Genomic DNA, 20,977 nt, shown 5'->3' with positions numbered 1-20,977 from the left:
CGTCGAAACAGCACGTTTCTTGAGCCTACCGTTAGATGACTTCGATGACAACCAACCTAAATCTTATCACCCTAGCGATAATTAAATAACCGTTGCGACAACAATTATTTGAGAGTTCACAAGTTGTACAATTGCTTTATTTATAGTAACGTGTTGCACCACATACTAAGTGGAGGTATTCTCTTGCTCTTGCAAAACCCTTGCACGGTGCAAGAATTGCATATATTTCCTCTTGGTGCACCGGCACGACAACAAACACACTCAGAAAATTATTTGCAATGACTGTAAAATATATCAGACCAAAACCCATAATATAATTGCAATTCTGTTTTAGCTGTCATTTTACATAAAGACATATTACGTCGTTAAATTGTTGAGGAAGGTAAGTTTTAAATAGATTTTATAATTTCTATTTAAATTATAAAGATTTGTGTCAGTTTTTTTTGTTAAAAATGTATGCAGAAGGTGCGCCAATTCACAATAGCCATGCCTAATAGTCATTCACAATAAATTGACCGAATCAGCCGTTCATATATCACTAGATTCTGCAATGGGTGCTCTCGTGCCCTTGCATATTTGTATATAATTTTTGCAATCTGCAATCTTGCAAGAGAAAGCGAGTACCCCAGTATTTTTCGTTCTACTGTATTAACTATTTCGGCAATTAATTAGAAAAAATAATATAATAGGGGTATTCTCTTGCCCTTGCAAAACCCTAGCACGGTGCAAGAATTGCATATATTTCCTCTTGGTGCACTGACACAACAACAAAAACACTCAGCAAATTATTTGCAATGGCTGTAAAGTATGTCAGACCAAAACCCATGTATATTTGCGTGCAATGTCACGCAAATATATAATTGCAACCCTGTTTTTGCTGTCATTTTACATAAAGACATATTGCGTCGTTAATTTTTGAAGAAGGTAATTTTTAAATAGATTTTATAATTTCTATTTAAATTATAAAGATTTGTTGCAGTTTTTATTTGTTAAAAATTTATGCAGAAGCTGCGTCAATTCAAAATAGCCATGCATAATAGTCATTCACATTACATTGAGCGAATCAGCCGTTCATATATCACTAGATTCAGCAATGGGTGCTCTCGTGCTCTTGTATATTTTTTCAATCTGCAATCTTGCAAGAGCAAGAGAATACCCCTAATATTTTACGTCAAGCGATATCCTTTTTCAGCTCAAAATGACAGTATATATATAAATATATTTTAAAGAAAAGAAATTAAAATAAAAAGGAATATCAAAAATGTATTGAATAGATTTTATTTAAAAATGAGGTTTGTTTTAGGTGATGATGATGAACAGGAGGAGATCGAGGAGAACTTTTGAATAAATATGCTTAAATTATTGCACAATCGTCGAAGCGTGCACTTAGGAGCCCTAAAGTCAAACCTGTCGGAAATGAATGTATTCGAATATTTTGACGATAATAGATTTTATCAAATAATGAGAGTATCCCGAAAAGAATTTGACTATCTTTTAAATTTATTTAAAGATAATGATATGTTTCGCAATCCTAATAATATAGCGCAAATCCCAATTGATAGACAACTTAAAATCGTGTTTTATCGGTTAGGGCATCAGGCGACGGACTCTCGATTCGTAAAGTAGCATCTCTTTTTGGTGTTGGAGATGGTTAGTACCAGGAATAAAGGGATGTTAAACTTATTCCAGTGTGAGAGCGCGTCAAAATTAGCGTTTTTTATAACATTTTCCATTATGGCCAGATTGAAGAAAATAACAATTTTTGGGCATTTATCAACCCAATACCCAACATTTAGTACGAGTAAAAATTACTAAATAGTGGTTATTTATTATATGGAGAAACTACTTAAATCTTTTTAAAGAATATTATAACAACTGACTTTTGTCCTTTCAATAACCAATAATAGGATTTAAGTTTGTTAGCTCTCAATCATTAAAAGTTTTTAATAATTTTCAATTGAAAATAATACTATGATGTTTCAAATTACAAAACATTTCATCAAATACCTTTAAATTTCACAAATTTATTTAATTTTCATTGTTTTACATTTTTGATAAGAGGTCTTGAACGATGCAACAAATCCCTCTGTTTACATATTTTTTTGGTAAGATTTCAATCTGGCCATCGCTCGTTTCCAATTGTTAAACGTCAAAACCTCCTGAACTCGATCAACTGTCAAAGTTCAGGAGGTTTTGACGTTTAGCAATTGTTCTCTCACTTCCAGTGAGAGAGGAGTTAAACATCTCTTTATCTCTGGTTAGTAAAATTCAAACAACGAAGTTCATGAAAGCAAAATTGAGCCCTGTACCATTTTATTACCTTCCACAAACTTTAGACATCCACTAAACATCATCCAGAATGAACCAAGTATTTAATGTCTTAAGAATACATGCATGCAGAGAACTAGAGCACCGTTTTCATAAAAGTTTAACGTATTTTTTGCATAATTTTCATGATTACTAAACACTCGAATTTTTGTATTAATTTTCTTTCAATAAATATGATTTGTAAACGACTATTTTATTTAGAATATAATGAATTATTATTATAACACAGTAAAAAACAAACATGAATGAAAACAAAACGGAATATTTTTTATTCAATATATGTGTGTATATAAGTCTGTATGGAATTGAAATAAATTTATACAAACTGCAGGAATATAAGCGTTTTTTATAACATTTTCCATTGTGGCCAGATCGAACGAAATAAGAATTTTTGGGCATTTAAATTAAAATGCCCAATTGCACTTTCCACACCACCCAGGAGGTATGCAAAACGGCGCGTTACCGAAGTTAGTTTTGGGTGCTCGGTTCCCCTTTAGGCCTATATCACCCATTAAAAATTTATTTACATAAAAAAATAAAACGATAACAATTCATTATATAACGAAAAAAAACAAAACGATAAGTGAATACATATAACGATAAAAACAAAACAATAACAATTCATTTAAAAAATATATAAAAATATCACAGCATAATAACAAATAACATATATACATATATACAAATGCCTACATTTAAATCCCAAATTCTAATTTTTGTTAAAAAAATTGCTTTCTAATTTTGAAGCCTCTTTATCCTACCTGTTAAAAAATTTTTACTTTTTTATATTCTATCGTAAGTTTGAGTTCGCATATTGTAACCACTAAAAAATAAAAAAAAATTGAAACCTATAGGTGTGAAACACACAAAATTTTATTTTTAAAATTAGGGACAGAAAGGTCTTTATTTAAAAATTTAGTTAAGAAATATATTCTAATTCTAATAAAAAGGGCTATAACTATTTTTGGGTCACAATTATCACAACACAAAAAGGGCCTAACATCTTCCATTTTATTAAAAAGAATATCTCCTATTCCAATTTTATGACAATTACTGTCGAATTCTTCTAAAAATCTGCTATCTAATGTTATTGATCTAACGAGGGAGTGTTCAGGCCGTGGTAGACCTTGAAAATCCTGCCAAGAAAGGTCATTCAATAGTGAATCATTACACACATTACGTAGAACATTATTACTATGTTCCGAAATTACTGTAGCATCAGGTTCTAAAGGCAGCTCACAGTTTCCTTTTGTTACGACGTTTACGTTACGTAAGCCCCACGATTTCCTAAACACACTAGAGAACATATAGGGCGTTGTTCTAAGCTGTCCTGACATAGTCGTCTCGTCTTCAAGTACGGAAAACATGAGTGTGACAAAAATCGCCACAATCGTCTAAAACTGTTAATATTTAACACCCACCCCTTTATAAAACTAAAATTATTGGTTGTGTTGCTTTCTAATTCGTCTACGACCCGAATAGTTTTTAAAACTTGTTCTGCCTCATTTAAAAAGTCTAATTGTTCAGGGGAACCTACAAACACTTTTTAGTGGGTACAACAGCCTCAACGAAACTGCTATTTAAAATATCAAATAATTTATTAAAAACCGAAACGAATTCCGCGGTATTAATAAAGCTCCTACTATTCGAGCTTAAGGCTCCCGAGCTATATAGGGACAACATACCAGAAGCGACCGTATTACTCAATACTTGAGACACGAATTTAACCTTCATTTTTTGGAAGGTATTTGGATAAATATGAGCATCGGTTAATTTATGCGCACACCGATAACTCGACTTAGAGTCGGTTTCATAAAAATGAACAATATCCGACCAACTTACCGGTCTATTTTTAAAGAAAACCGTATTTTTTAAGTTTTGTAAACAGTTACGACTACTTTTTATCAAATGTGGGCTATCGTAAAAAAAATACACTTCCTTGCCATTATCATTAAAAAAAGGCCGTGACGCTGAAACACCTAACAAATTAGCGAAATTCTGAAAATTGGTGCCCTGGTCGCAAACAAAATGGCAAGGAATTAGTCCTATATGTTGCAGTTGGGTAATGGCTTCAAAAATGTATTTCTTGAGGACATCCCCTTTGCAGGAACCTTTTACGAAAAAATAAGCCAATGGGTGGGACCAAGGCTCTCCACCTATACCTTGCACCATTATAATCACTGCAGTAGTTGCTAATCTAGAAGTGCGATTTTCATCGTCATAATCCTCAATACCTATCACCCTGTCGAATTTCCTATCATACTGCAAATGACGTTTCAGTGACATTTCATCACATGAAACCGACACGAACTTTTGTTCGAAAGTGAATCCCCTACTCCTAATCTCTAACGATTTTATGCTACTTTGGGTGCAACCTGGGAAACGGGGCCAGTCTGTAACAAAGTTTTCCAAAGTACTTTCGGATGGAAAATCTAATTGGTGCTTTAAGTGCCGATAAGCAACTGGCGATAGAAAAAATACACCCAAAGCTATCGTTTTCAAAAAATTGTCATATCGCCGACCATGGGTACGGCGATTACTATTTATAAAACTACTCCTAATGCAAGCACCTAACTGAGGAGGAACTTTACTACAAACTAAAGAAAGAGGGTCTGACTGTTCCCTAAATGAGCTATTCCTTAGCTGTTCCCTACATCTTTCTAACTCTGCGGCCATTTCAACTAACTGGGCCTTTAAACTTCTATTTTCCTGCTCTTTTTGATCTAACTTTATTTTCAAAACCTATTCTCTTCCCTCAATTTCTTCTTCCTTTCTGTACCTGCGGTCAGACCCCTACCTGTTTGCGCGGCCTTATCAAAATTAAAAGATACATCCTCCTCAAAAAATGGAAGAGGCTCTAAAATTCCATCTTCAATTTCATTTTCAATACTTGGAAAAAGCTGCCTCGATGCATTTTGTGCATTTGAGACAGCTTCTTCAACTTGGGGAGCAAAATCTTCTAGACCCAATAAAATTGTATTTTTTAATTCGGAATTTGGGACGTCAAATGTAGGCTCAACTTTTAAATTTATATCGGGAACGGCCCTCGAACGTAATCGCTTTTCAAGGCGCATTTTTGCCGAAAAATGCCGCTCACAAGCAAAAATATGTTTAGGTGATTCATCGGAAACATATAACTACATATGTATATTACATATAGTGCAAAAATACCAAACATATAAACTTATCTATTCAAATTAAACGGTATATTCGTTACATTTAAATATTTAAAAAACTAAATTTCAAAATATCGAAACTTTTTCTTACACTTTTTTATTCGGCTTAATTGAGTTTAATTATTTAAATTATATGATTAAATATTATTTAAATAGTGCTATCACATTGCAAATATTTAAACGAACCCGTGTTAACGTTTCATTTATATATTTAAGAAATTACATTTCAAAATATCGAAATGTATCGATAATTCTATTACACTTTTTCTGTTTTTTAAAAATATTGTAACACCGGATTTGTATTATTTATTATTCAGTCACTTTTTGCACTATTTATAGTCTATTAAAATTACTTACCGTTCGAGATCCGATCCCTCGTTGGGAAATCTAAATACGGTATTTCCCTCGCTGCAGCCCACAATGCACTTTTTCCACATTGGTGTTTTCGGCATTTTCGCTGTAAATTAATATGTGATTTATATATAATTATGTACGCAAATTACTTTTATGGTACTTACGTTTACATTTGCTGATTTATATTTATTATTATTTATATACTTACATATTTAAGCAATTTTCATTCACTTCATTCACTATTCACTTATTCTTCACAACTTCACTTTTTACGAATTCTTTTTTCTGCGAAGAAACGATGGCCGTTACGAATTCCTAAATTCTAATATTATTTTGGCGGGATGTCAATCCGGTCGTCTCGTTTCTTCCAATTGCGAAACGTCAAAACTTACCCAATCCAGTCAATTGTCAAAGTTCGGTAGGTGAGCGGCTCTCACATTTCCAGTGACAGGAAAGTTGGGGATCTCTTTATCTCTGGTTTTGAGGTCGTAGCGAACGGTCATCATGTCAGCGTCGGATGATTACACAGTACAACAGCTAATCTGGGGGGTGAGAAATTCCAAGTCAGGGTGATGGTACTAGGTCAGTATAGTAAAACCCTCAAAGGGTTTGGCGTTCGTATGTGTCAGTTTTTTTTATGACCTTTTACATTTTTTCCTTATCTTGATGCTTTTTCGCTTAGTTGTAACATTTTTTTTATTGTAGCACTCGAATCAAATTCTGTATACTTTGTTAAAAGAATGTCCCAGCTTTGTAAACGATTTAATTTATTTTTGTAGTTGCCATTTTTTACTTCCCATAATATTTTTTTATTTCTAAACACTTCGATAAAATCGCGCCAAAACTCATTATCTGTTAAAGCCATTGTACGCGAGTTAATTTTTACCATAAGTAAAAATGAGTCAAAAGAATATAAGTATTTTGAGCTGCACCGAAATGTGTACTCTTTATTTATACTCTTAAGACTAACTTATTACATGTTTCTTACTTCTATTTATACTAACTAGTATGTTTACTTATTACTAGTTGATAGTTTGTTTAAATACAGATTGTGTTATTTGTTTAGGTTTGTTTACATATACTTATATTGTTTGCTTAGATACATTTGTTTTGTTTTAAGATAAGGTTGTTGTGGTATTCAAACTCAATATTGTTTTGATACTTGTTCGTTTAGGATTATTTGTTGTAGTGATAGTGTATTTCAATTGTTCCAACTCAAGGTTGTTTCTGCAATCTGTTTACTGAAACAAAAGGTTGATTTGATGTTTGTTACTATTATAAGGAATACATTCCTTAACTCGCGCACTACCTATCGCTCTGAATTCTTTCGAAGTATGAGGTTCTGTCTGCATTGCGAACAATAAACGGACGTACATGTCGCAACAACCAACAGAAAAATTGAAACATTTCAATTTTTTTCATACGTGTATGCAGACCTAAAATTTGCTATGCAGACCAGGCTTTACACGATGCGACGGTATGTCATACTTGACATGTAGTACAGGCAAGTCTGCAAGTGTATTCAGTTTTTAAACTGTGAGTAAATCTACGAGTAAATCCACGAGTAAATCTATGGGTAAATCTATGAATACAGCAAACAACAGCAATTTTCTGCTGGACTGATTTGAATCATGTGTGGCAAAAAATGTATCAGCTTTGAAAATGTGCCCATGTTACTAGAGTTCTTGATATGGCTGCTTGAAGCAATTTTTTTCGAGTAAGGTCGCCTAGGACGTTCTTAGCCTATTAAATCAAAATCACAACTTTTAAATCGTGCACACCACTTTTAGCCCGCAAGCTCAGGTGGTGCATGCTCACCATAAATCTCCATCAAAATAGATGACTTTCGGCCATATATAATCCAAGTTAAGGTAAAATTAGAGGTGCTATAACAGAGGAAAACATATATATTCAACTGAAAAACAGGCTAAAAACTTTCGAAAATGTGAAAAAGAAAGTCACTCAAAAGATGAGCTCTTAATATTAATATTAAGAGGTGCCTATTTCAAATTTGCTGTTTTCCATTTAAATTACATGGAAAAAAAATCTTTTTTTTTTTTGGTGGTGGTTATTGTGCGGAGGTTATTATATGTGCACGCGATGGCTGCCAGTAGGGATGGTAAACTCGATTCCGATTCTACTCGAAAATCGAGTTTTCTCGTAAAATAATCGATTTTTCGGAATCGATCTTCAGTAGTCGAAGTCGATTAAGAATCGATTCTTGACATTCATAGTATTCCTTTCTGCGTTAAAATAAAAAAATATATTGAGTGTTGTTATAAAGTCGTTATATTTTTTGGTTATCTTGCACTGATATTGAAACAAAATTTGAATTTTCGTTATAAAATGGTTAAATTTTGGTTATTATATCTGTCAGCGCTTTCCATTTATTTTTGATAATACGTTTTTTTGTATATTAGGTGACAATATATATAATATTATTATATAATATTACTATATAATATTACTTATTTGCTTATTAAATTAAATAAAGAACATATCCACATGAATGGATAGAGGAATTTTTGGGAAAGAAGGCATTTCAGCGAATTTCCTCACTACGAGTATAAAATGTAATTTTTAAAATAAAGATTTCTTCGGTAGAAAAACAGTTAAAAATGTAAAATGTAGATTTATTTAAAACTTTATAGTTTAATTTAATTAATTTGAAATGAAAAATGTGAGTAAAGAGTGTTTAATGTGGTAAAATAGCTTGTTGAAATGTTCGAATTTTGGGAATTTTTTAACTTTAAGGTCGAATATCTCGTAAACTAAGCGTTTGCGGTACCTATATAAATAATAATAAATAAATTCGTTAATACTTTTATACTTCTTTCGAGATTAATTAAAACGAAACGCGTTATTTAATTTAATCCGATAAATAAAACAAAACATTTTACAATTTTATTATTTACAAGAGACTTCGCTTTGTAATCAGCAATTCCATTTAAAGTCAATCAGTTTACACTGAAAGAAATTATTTCGTTAATTTATTGGTTCTAAATGAACGCAGATCCCAAAGAATCTAAATCTTCACAACTGCTGAAAGTTCCAAAAATGATTTCGGACGAAAAAAGTCCATGCACGCCGGCAGAAGCTACACGCTCAAAGCAAAGTGTTACATAACAGAAAAGTGGGAAAGACATTATATACAGTAAATTTATTGCTGAGAGTGACAGTTTTATTAAATACTGCACTCGATTTTCATCTTCGCCGATTCAAGATAATTCTGAATCGGCATTAGAAATCAAAAAAGAAAACCTGGACAATTTTTGGATACGTCTCCAAGCTTCTTATGACGCAATAGTAGAATCTGATGATTCAGATCTACCAGAAAATTTCAAATCCTCGGCTTACGCCAAATACGAAAATTGCCTAGACCAATTTGAAGAAACGAAAGCAATGATTACAGATCAATTAAAGTTAATTAAAGCAATTGCACCTACTCCACTTCCTCGAGTAGAGATGCCACAAGTACAAAGTCAAGAGGCAAGTTCAGGCATCCACCTCAAGGTGCCTGCATGTGACACAAAAATTTTTCATGGGGGTTATGAGCAATGGCCGTCCTTCCGGGACATGTTTACAGCCGTTTACATAAACCACCCAAAATTATCTAATGCACAAAAATTGTATCACCTCCGATACAAAACGAAAGGTCAAGCTGGCGTCATAGTAAAACAGTTCGCATTAAATGACGACAATTTTAGTACGGCTTGGGAAGCTTAAAATCAAGATGCGAGAATGAACGAATATTGGTCGATAAGCAGATAACAATTTTAATGAACTTGCCAAAAATTCAAAAGGAAACCAGTGAAGAATTTATCAAACTTCAATCCACTGTTTCCAATTGTTTGTCGATTTTATCGACCCAAAACATTCCCACAGACAACTGGGACCCTATACTAATATATGCTCTGCAGCATTACCAGAAAAGTCTTTATTATTGTGGGGGAAATCGCTCTCATCATGTAAAAAATGCCCAACGTGGCAACAAATGAAAGATTTTCTCACTATCCAGTACGAAATCGCAGAAAGGGCAGACAAAAAAATAAATACAAGTAAGCCAAAAGGTATTCAGCAAGACTTCAATAGAAGCTTCTACAAGCCCCAAGCCAATAGCAACAACAATTTGAATAGAAGCTTCATAAACGACACTATTCGATGCTTCATATTAATAATTTTTCCAGCTTACACCCAAACAGCGCAAATATCAAAAGAGCCGCGGGTTTAGTTGCAACAACAAATCACGAAGTGCCAAATCCACAAAATTGACAAGAAGCACCATGCTGCTCAAAGGCATTAAAAACTCAAACGCTACACAGCGAAAATCAAAGTAGGGTACTACTACCCACAGCAGTCGTCTGCATCGAACATCGAGAAGAACTGTTTAAGCTCAGGGCCCTAATAGACCGAGGATCACAACGATCTCTCATAGCGTCTAGGGCACAAAATAGGCTAAAACTGCCAACAAAACAAGCCAATTTTGAAATTACGGGAATTTGAATTACGGAAGAGTAGTTCAAAACTCTAATAAAATCTGCCCCATTACCCTATTTTCCCCCCAAGCGGATATAAGAATACAAGCAGAAGCTCTAGTCTTACCGCTACTAACGAATATGCTTCCAAGCTATCATATAAATAGCAAGCACTGGGAAAAGGTTTCACACCTTAAGTTAGCAGATCCCAACTGCAACACCCCCGCTCAAATAGACCTTCTATTAGGCAGCGATCTCATACCACAAATAATACTCGAAGGTATTGAGAAAATTTCCAACACACTTTCGGCACAAAAGACTATTTTCGGTTGGATCCTAAGTGGACTAGTTACGGAACCAGTCACAACAATGACAACTCAAGTTGAGGAAATCTCAAACGAGTACCTCAATTCACAATTGAGAAATTTTGGGAGATAGAAGAACTCCCCCCATTTCAATCACAAGCCCGAAGATCAGTATTGTGAAGACTTTTACAAAGCCACAACTACTAGATCAGATAATGGTCGGTATGTCGTTCGACTACTACTAAAACAACAATTTCCCAACACAATCGCCTTAGGTCACTCTCGCACCTCTGCAATACAGCAGTTTCAAAGTATGGAAAGAAACCTGCTTAAAAAAGGTGAGCTCAAACCAGAATATGATGGTGTGTTGGTAGATCACATAGAGTGCGAAAAAATCATCAATGGCAAATACTACTCATTTTACTTGCCACATCATGCAGTAGTAAAGCCAGATAAAAAAAAAAAGGTTTGACAACTTTTTTTCCATTTTTTGTTATTAGTTTTTTTTCTGAACCATCAACATCTCAAGAATATTGTGTTAAAGTTTTAGGCCATCCGGAGAAAAACTAACGAAGTTACAGCAGGTTGAATAACGGTACCACTAACTTAGGTTTGCGCGCCTTCCAGCTACCTGCGCTGAGCGGTAAATACTTTGAGTCGATTTTCCCAAATATGTCATTTTTAAATTCGGTGACCAGCCTACAGAAAAAACTACTGCATTGATCGTTTTGAAATTTTGTACAAATATTCTACATATGTATGTATAACTCTCGAATGACGTCCAGTATTTCCACAAATTTTAATTACTAACAATTTTACAATAACAAATAGGTCGATTTTTTCGTCTAAAATCGTTATTTTGGCTTGAAAATGATACCAAAAATTGAAAAATTGAACTATTAAAAAAAAACTCGACGTCAATTGAAAGATAAACTAATAAACTATAGAAAGCATTTTGATTTTTTGGTTTCAGATGATCCAGTGATGCTGTAGGCTGGTCACCTCACAAAAACTTCTTTTCGAGGTGCCAGAGATCCACGATAAATCCGTTATTCCTCGCTATTTTTCGATAAAACTTTTTTTAAGTATCCTTCAAATGTTGTACTTTCATATAATAATAAGTAAAATAAACCTACAGCAATAATTTTTTCTAAAAAAATTCATGAAAAGAGGTCTTTTTTCGACGAAACAAATTTTACCCCCTCCTTAAGGATGTCTTAAATATTATGAAAACTGTATTTGTGCGAAATGCAAATTATTTAAAATTTAGTAATTTTCAACTACAACTGGAGGCGCATCCACATAAACTTTAGGCGCTGTAGCCTTGCTCTAAGCTACCCGGGGGGGTCGGCAGGTCGCGGATAGCCGAACGGCCTCTAGTAGCAGGTTAGTTGCGAAATAAGTTAAAACGAATAAGCTATCCCCAACGATGAGCGGGAGGAGTGGAGAATGCGGCACAAAAGCTAGCAGATCCGCTGAAGCTCCTGTGACTGTGGCGAATCGACACCGCCACATAAAAATATGTGCCCCCTCATCATGTTTGGAGATGATGAACGAAAAACAAAATCCAGGTATACAACTTGATCGGTACACAGCGCGGCGCACTGGGAGTCCCTGGATATCTTGACAGCGATCTCTCCGCTGGTAGGATGGAAAGGGTGATGTGAGCTTGCTCTGCCGAGGTGTTAGCCGCGTGGTGTATCAGTAAATAGCCACTTCCGTCCCTGGTCAGGGAGTGTGCATTGGGTGTGGGGTAGTAGCCTGCGTTGCTCCGGGCGAGCGTCAGTCCGTCCGTGTTTTCCGGGACTGGTAAAGCAAAGGACAACTGTCAATGTGTTTTACGTGGGTATCTGCCTGCGAAGGCTCAAATCCACGGTGCTATCTATTGCTAGTAGCACATAGATCAAGTTAATGCGTTGATCAGCGCCCCAAAGCGTAAGTGCATGCACGACACTACACTCTGGAAGAAACCAAGGTATGAGTGCCGCCCCACACACATACACTTTGGTTCCAATCGGTTCGGGTGAAAACCAAAGGAAACACCCTAGCCACCTTGGTCGGGTTCGAGGCCCATCTAAAACCTCTGCCGTACTCTGGGTCGGCACCCGGCCGCAGTGCGACTCCACATTGGACAATTGCCCTTCCTGCATTTAGGTGTAAACCACAGCCACCACGAATCTCCCCAAAGGGCCAAGACCCAATGAGCAGACTGAAGCGAACTTCAGGGGCGGCTACTCCCCGTGGTACCATGTTTTAGTCTTTGGTGTGACCTGTAGCCCAAGCTTGCGCTTAAGCTAAACTCAGTTGGAAAGTGTGCGACTTCTACACACATAGCGGTCACCTTGCCATTATGCTTGAAATCGGCAAGAAGCCGCGAAACCAAGGCAGTCTAAAAAAGCCACGGAAAAAGGGATGGAAGGTGGAAACGCTTCATGAGAACATCTCCGACCTCATGCTGGATAAAAGATTGGGTAGCTCGGCCGACTTAGACCGACAAGCTGAAATGATGGTAAGTCACGTAAGTAAAGCTTACGACGCGGCCATGTGTAGAAAAAGACAAAACGCACCCCGAAGGTCCGCAACGGACAATCAATCACATCTTGCTGCAGAGAAACAAAAAATGGTTTCACATGGGCGCAAATAGGAGGAATATATTTCGTAAGCTGTTATGGCTGTCCCAGCGCGTCCATTAGAGAATTCGAAGACTTCCTTCCAGAATTATCTCTGGAAAGCAGATGTAAAGCGCCGAAAATAATAGCAGGCGACTTTAATGCATGGCCTTCTGCCTGGGATAGCAGAAGTTCAAACCAACTTGGGCGCCTAGTTCTAAAATTCCTGAGCCAAATCAACCTCATAATTATTAATAGTGGCACCAAAAATACTTATCAACAGGAAATAAAGGCTCTATAATAGACCTGATGTTTGCAAATGATGCACTTAGCAGATATGTACATTAAGTGGTAAGTGTCAGACATGTTTACAAATAGTGACCGCATGGCAATCATTGCAGAAGTTTCGTTCTCTCGGGTCCAGGAACCCTGGCGCATAAACCCTTCACATAAAAGAAGCTGGAAGCAAACAGATTTTGATACTGACGTTTTTGACACAGTCTGGATTGCAGCAATAGGAAGGCGGCCTCCACTTAGTAACCGCATTGCGAAAGGAACTGGGGCAGCATGCGACGCTACAATGCGAAGGACGAAATGTCACAATAATACGTTCTTTATGATATATGTTCTCTGTCTAGGATGTAGGATCTCTGCAAGTATCTACGCAGTAGCCTACTACATTGCCTATAATTCTCCACTAATAACAAATCTTTAAGTAAATGAATTTTTTCTAGTTTCATTAATATTGATGTTAACAAGCAAATAATTCGCTTCTCATTTAATGTAATTTACGAATATATTTAATAATTTATAGTAATTATTTTTACACCACAGGAAGTTTTTTTTATTTAAACTCAACTCAACAGTGAGAAAATAATACCGTTTGGCACACAACCTCAATGTTTTCGGATCAAGCATAGAACATCATACAAATTTGATTTGTACCTTCTCCATATTTTACGTTCTTTGGTTAAATATCGATTTGTGTCTTTTTTTGTAAATATTACCATTTTGGGCCATCTTTTCATCAAATTTAATTGAAGTTATCCGGATGGGTGAGTACGGGCATTAGCTGTAATGGTGAGCCATTAACCTGAAGCAAAACTGGTTCGATTGCGTACAAACGATTCAATTGTACTATGTACCGAATCTATGGGTAGATATGATCCAAAAGCAAACAATAAAATTTACCTTTTTTTATAAAATTCTAATAAAAATATGATATTCCTAGAATAGCTTTGTTGCGATTCTGGGGATGTCCGAGCCTCAATCACTGCGGCAATATTACAAAGCATCATTTTCGACGCACAAATGTGGCAACTTTTGAAAATATCAAGCGTTCAAACAATTCAAATTCAAAACAGATGATTGCAACTTACAAACGAATTAAGAAGCGAAACGGGCAGACTGCCGATGAAAACATCCAAGAAACGAAACGTGCTGTCCCAAATGCCCTAAACGTGGCTGTATAAAACTCACCTTATTGGTCACTTACAATTTTTTTTTTAAGGGAAAAATGCACTAAATTCCGAGAAATCGTTATAAAAATTTTATTCTTTGCAAAATGCAATTAAAAATGGATAATACAAAATTTGCTTGAAACAGTAGGGTAGTAGTGTGTTTCGGTGTGGTGAATTGCTGTGAATGTGATGTGACGTCGCTAATCATTTAGCTATCTCGGCCCCCTGCGGCCTAAGCTGATGACGCCGTGTTTATGTTGCACGGTTTTGGCGCCAGAGATGGGATTCAGCTGGAGAGGTTCCGCGCCGGCGGTATGCCGTCACAGGAGTCCTTTGAGAACGCCGGACGTTAACACAGGCGCGAGGAGCCGGTTGTCGCCCGGCGTCGCGTCTGGTAGTGCGGTGCAGCAGCGTGTGATGCGCCCGCACACAGATTTTGCAACGATTAGTGAATGGGCACTCTTGTATTGCAATGGAAGTTGCCAAGCAATTCAGGCAATACCTGTACACCTATGCAGCCTGCTGGCGTTGCATCGGTGGCCGCGGTGGAGCCTGCCGTTGGTCGAAGTGCGGCCGGTGCAGTGGTGGTCCGGGGTGCTACTATTGGGCATAATTGCATAAAAGCATAAATTGCCGAGCGGTCTGGTTAGCGTTCCGGTTTGGGTGCGGAGATCAACTACTCGAAAATGACCGTCGGAGCCTAATGAAGCTGTTTTATGTGGCCGAGTCGTCCTTCCGTAGAGGGGAGACAATCGCTTTGTATAAGAACGCAGTCTCCAAGCTCTTGTGGAGGTCATTTAAATAGTCTTCCTTCCATCGACGGCTGAAATCATGATGGAGAATTTTAATTCGCCCCCAACTGTTTTATAAGGATAGCGACTCCACACCTGGCTCAGGTACATATAGCCAGAATGGGTGCTCCTTTGTGAAAATGCCCTGGGGTTAAGGCTGTGAAGTCGGAGGGATCTTGCGAGAGTGAGATAGGTGAGATAGGACTAGAGTTTAGTACGGCTTCGATACGAGCGAGTAATGTACTAAACTCCTCATAATTGAATGTATGGTTACCAGCCGTTTTCTTTAAATGGGACTTAAAGCTCTTCACTGCTGATTCCCAGAGTCTGCCTATTTGTAGAGAACATGGGGGTATGAATTGCCAATCGATCCCTTGGGGTGCATATTTTTTGACAATTTCGGGGGATACTTCTTTCATGAAATGTAAAAATGAAAGAAAAAAATTGTAATGGCTCTTTGAGCTCCGACAAAGTTCTTTCCATTGTCGCTCATAATTTAAAAAACAAAAAAACATGCAAATGCTGCAAAAAAGGTCGCAGTAGTCAGATCCGAACATAGCTTGAGGTTACTGCCTTTGTCGTAAAAAATACAAAGCCAGCCACATACCCCTTTCTAAATGAGGAAGACCTTAACATTGAAGCCTTTATTTGGAAAGGTCCAGCAAAATCAACCCAGTGATGGTAAAGGGTAGAGCATAATTGCAGTGTTCAGGTGGTAGGGCTGCCATGATCTGCGTACGCATCTTGTGTTTGTACACAGTACACTGTTTATGGTGAAAATGGTTCTTTTAATTTGTGGCTTTAGTCGCGGTATATTAAACTCTTGCATTAAGCGATGCTCACCATGCATTGTAAGCTGGTGGAGATATGTATATTAGAAATAAAAAGGTAAAACGGGATTTCTCTTAAATAATGATGAGATTTCGTTCGTTGTAACTAAGGCTGGAGTTTGCTAATCTTCCATTTGCCCGTGTTAATCCCTTAACGTCCAGGATGGGTTTAAGACGAGAAGTTAGCTTCCCTTTTCGAGAGGTCGTTTTTCAAGCAACTTCGATTTCTCTCTGCTGAAATTGCGAGTTTGGGTATATCATCCTGGAGTGATATGAAAATTTTCTATTTTCCGACTTTCCGGAGGTATAATATTCCGAGCAGGAGACTTTGGTCAGAATTCTTGTGATTCTGTTTGCCATGTAGGACCGATCCACCAGAGTGTAGTGCTGGTGAAGTGTAGTGGCTTGCAACCTCTTGTCCCAAGATCCGCCGCACTTTGCTGAGCCAACTAAGTCTAATATTTGAGATATGCGATTAGATACAAACGTCTTCCAAGTATAGGGTAGTTTTTAGCCATGCTAGAACTATTTCTGAGTCTGACCAGAGATAAATTTTGTGGTCGTTTAATTTGAGATGGGTTTGAACTATTGGAATTAATATTGCTAACAGAAGAGTACCATTTAGTTCAAGCCGTGGCAGGCTTAGTGTCTTCAAAGGTGCAACTTTGGCTTTGGCTACCAAAAGATATGAATATATTTTGCTATGGTACTGAGTGCGTCTGTAGACTGTTGCGCAATAAGCCTTTTCACAGGCATCACAAAAACCGTGTAATTATGCGTTATTGTTAGGGGTGAAATTTACACATCGAGTGATTCGAATTTCTGATACAGTATGTAAGTTGTTAGCAAATTGAATCCATATTGTTCAACGTACAGGTTTTACCTGTTCATCCTATTCAGTGCCATCTTGCTACAATTCTTGAATGAGGATTTTAGCTTCAATCATTATTGGCGAAAGCCGTCTTGCGGGGTCGAAAAGTTTTGCCACCGAGGAAAGTATTTTGTAATGGTGGACATTGCAGATATTGACTCAATTGTATATGAGAATTGATCTGTTATCGCATTGCATTGAATCCCTATTGTTTTTGTTGTACTAGCCTTTTCGAATTTAAGGAAGTCCGTATCTAATAAGTTTTCCTTTTTTATATCTTTGATTATTTCGGGATGATATGATGTTATTTTCTTTAGGGGAAAAGCTGCTGAATTTAGTGCTTCGATCACACGAGGTAATTATTCGCACGGTAATGATATACTGTGGCTACCTGATAGTTTTAGGTTTGTAGTGGCTAATTGGACTATTAATTGAATTGCGGAAGACTATGCGTTGGAGCGCTCTATTGATCTCTCCTTTGATCGATCCTAGCGGGCCTGGTATTTTTGTGAATAAAAATGTCCATTGGTAGTTGATGCAGGATCACATTGAGCGCATCAGTCGGACATGACCTGATTGCTCCAGTAACACCCGCACATGCTGCTCTTTGCATACTATTTAATTTTTTAATGTTGTATTGTTTGTTTAGCGCTGGCCACCATACCAGAGCTCCATATGTAAGTATAGGTCTTATGACAGCCGTATACATCCACATGGTTATACTTGGTTTGTGGACCCTGTTCATGTCTGCTTTGTTTATTCTTTTTTCTATATTTATTTTCCAGGACAGTTTGGTGTCAATCTCCACCCCCAAGTATTTCGCTGAGGGGGATAGAGTGAGTGTTGTTCCATTTAGTACCGGAGGTTGAAACTGAGGTATTTTGGTTCTGCTTGTGAATAGCATCAGTTCTGTTTTGTTCGGGTTAACTCCTAGTTCATTGTTTTTAGCCCATAGGTTTATCCTTCGAAGTGCTCTTTCCATAATCTCGCTGACTGTTGAAGGAAACATTCCTGATACCAATAACACTATATCGTCTGCATACGCTACTGCTTCACTCCTCCGCCGTTTAGTTGGAGTAGTATTTCGTTCAGCGCTACAACCCATAGAAGCGGAGAGAGGACCTCTCCTTGAGGCGTTCCTCTACTCACATAACTTGTTTGTGTTGCAGCGCCGTTTGAAGCTATAATCTTCCTATTCTCAAGCATCGATAGTATCCACCTGCACACAGTGTCATCTATGCCACCATGTGCCAGGGGATTAATTATCGCATTTACTTCTATGTTATTGAAGGCGCCCTCTATGTCTAGAAAAGCAGCCATGGTGTATTGTTTGTGCTGTAGTGATTTTTCAATTACACTTATCACCTCGTGAAGGGCAGTTTCGGTATCTTTTCATAATGTCTTTATATGGATGCCAGATTTTGGTTCTAAAACTCTCATTGAAAGCTTTCCTTAGTTGTGTTCTCAAATTCTTCAGTTCACTGTTCCACCAAGGAAGAGACTTTCTCCTTTTCAAAACTGTTAGCGTGGTAGATTTATTGAAAGTTGTGGTTACAATTTTTTCCAACTTCTCTACTTCGATTCTAGTTCCTGACGATTTCTGATACTGTTAAATTTTTCCGATGCTGTTCTTCTAGGGTTCCGGTATGTGAGAGGAGCACTGTATTTCTCGCCGATGCTGGAGAGTATCCAGGAGTGATCCGGCATGGAAGGCTCATCGAATACCCTCCAGTTATCCAAAACGAGACTGTCTGTGTCTGTTGATAGCGTGAGGTCAAGCACTTCCTCCCACCCCTTAAAGGAAATCTTCCTTCCTGTTCTCCTCTACTAGACTGATGAGCGGGGCCGGTGGTATGTCTTCGTCATGGGCCAAGTAGGCCGAGACCAAGAAGAAGGGCTTTTCCTTCTGTTCCACCTTTACCGCTGTGATATCTGCTGTGCTGTAATTAGGATAAAGAAATGCAATTATACTTTTATTAATAAGAATGCATGCCGTAGGTTTACCTTTGTTCCGTGTGTAAAACAGGATATAGTTGCTGCTGTTCAGCCCTTTAATGGTATCTTCATTGACCCAGGGCTCCTGTACTAGGCGTGTAGTGTTCGTCAGCCGCTTTGTCGCCTTGGAAGATTTTTAATCTGGCCTTGCGACTTCCGAAGCTGACTTTGTTGTCAGTTTTTTTGAGAGGCTCAATTGACTCATCGCAAATGGCCACCAGTATTGGTTTGCTTGCTGTATTTGGTTTTTCCTCCTTGATCAGCTGCCACTCATCTATACCAGGTATAGATTTGTTCTGCAGCTCAATACACCTCAGGAGTTTTTCACTTGGCTCCTCTAGAGGGGGTAGCCAAATGCGAGCACGAGGTCTCTTCGGAATGTCCCTGGCGGGTATAAGCCTCAATTGGAGGCTCACAAAGGCGTTGCTGATTTTAGCAACACTACCCGCCAGGAAATCTAGCGAGGCCTGGTCCGCGCACTTGATGACCCTGTAGCCCCTAAGGGTCTCAGAGGAGTCAAACTCCGGGTGAGGACCTGCAGGATTGTCAAGTACAAAGCTTAGCACCATACTCGACAATCTGGCGTTGATCTCCACCCATCTTTCCTGTACCGTGCTCGGAAAGGATGAATTTTCATCTATGATGGCCACTTGCAGGCTCTCTCTGGCTATATCGCAGAAATGCCTTGCCGTGGTTGCGCTACTGTGTTCGCCTTCACTCCACACACACACATCTTCCCTTGTATCTGTTGTTTTGACTGCTGTATCTACCGGTATTCTTTGGTTGGTATCTCCGGCAGTACTCTTACTCGTCTCCTGGCTGGAGGCGAGTAATTCGTCTTCTTTGGATTCCGTAATTGGAATCCTGTAGTTCATGTCCTTAGTCGTCGCTGTTGTCGTCAATTTGGTTGCTGTAGTTGTTGTTGTTGTTTTATTGTTTCCGTTCATTTTGGTCCCACGAGTAAGCCGGAAAGGGTTGGTCACTCGTCCGCAGAGCCGGTATGCGGAGAGAAAGCTTTTATACCTCCGACCTCGCCCGGGCAGCGGAGGGGACCGTTCGCGATCAGCTATTTATTACCCCCCGCTGATCATTCAGCCCTCGGCACGGGTACCTCGACACCTTGGCTTAGGGTGGTGTTGGTGCGGGTATCCTCATACTTTCACAATAGGAGATGTTCGTTAAACCTAGGGTTTATTCATCCATATCACTATTGTGGGAATTATGAGGTGTCCCTCTTAGTTCGAAAGATAAGAGTGCGTTTTCTTTGGGATGCACACTTTACTCTTACTTAAGCCCCTTCGCCACGACAAGGCGACCAACTTCAAAGAGGTGACAGTATACACAATTGAATTTGCTTTCACAGTCTTTTGTCATATGAGAATTCGACAGACAGTTTATGCAAAGTTTTTGTTGACGGACCAGATTGATTCTATCTGAAACGAATAATTTTTTGAATCTCTCGCAGGATCTTAACTTATGACCTCCTTTACAGAGTTCACACAATGATTGCCATTGACAATTTTGATTTGAAATGAATGTGTGACATTTATTAACTGGCCTGGGGTTTAAACAAGTTTTTACTTGAGTCATTTTGATGACTTTTGGCTTTATAGTTTTTTTTGTCTATTCACTCAGCTATCTCGTACTGAGCAGTGAGGAATGTTTTCATTTGTTGTCATGTAGGCATTATTTTTCTTTCCAGTGATTGTTCAGATCGTAGTAACACAGCATCAGAAAGTATTTCTGCACAAATGGTTACTATCATAGGGTATCACGATTCTGT

This window comes from Bactrocera tryoni, unplaced genomic scaffold (genome assembly GCF_016617805.1).
Source record: "Bactrocera tryoni isolate S06 unplaced genomic scaffold, CSIRO_BtryS06_freeze2 scaffold_7, whole genome shotgun sequence".
NCBI classification, from domain to species: domain Eukaryota; kingdom Metazoa; phylum Arthropoda; class Insecta; order Diptera; family Tephritidae; genus Bactrocera; species Bactrocera tryoni.
Note: the sequence above shows the minus strand (reverse complement) of the source record.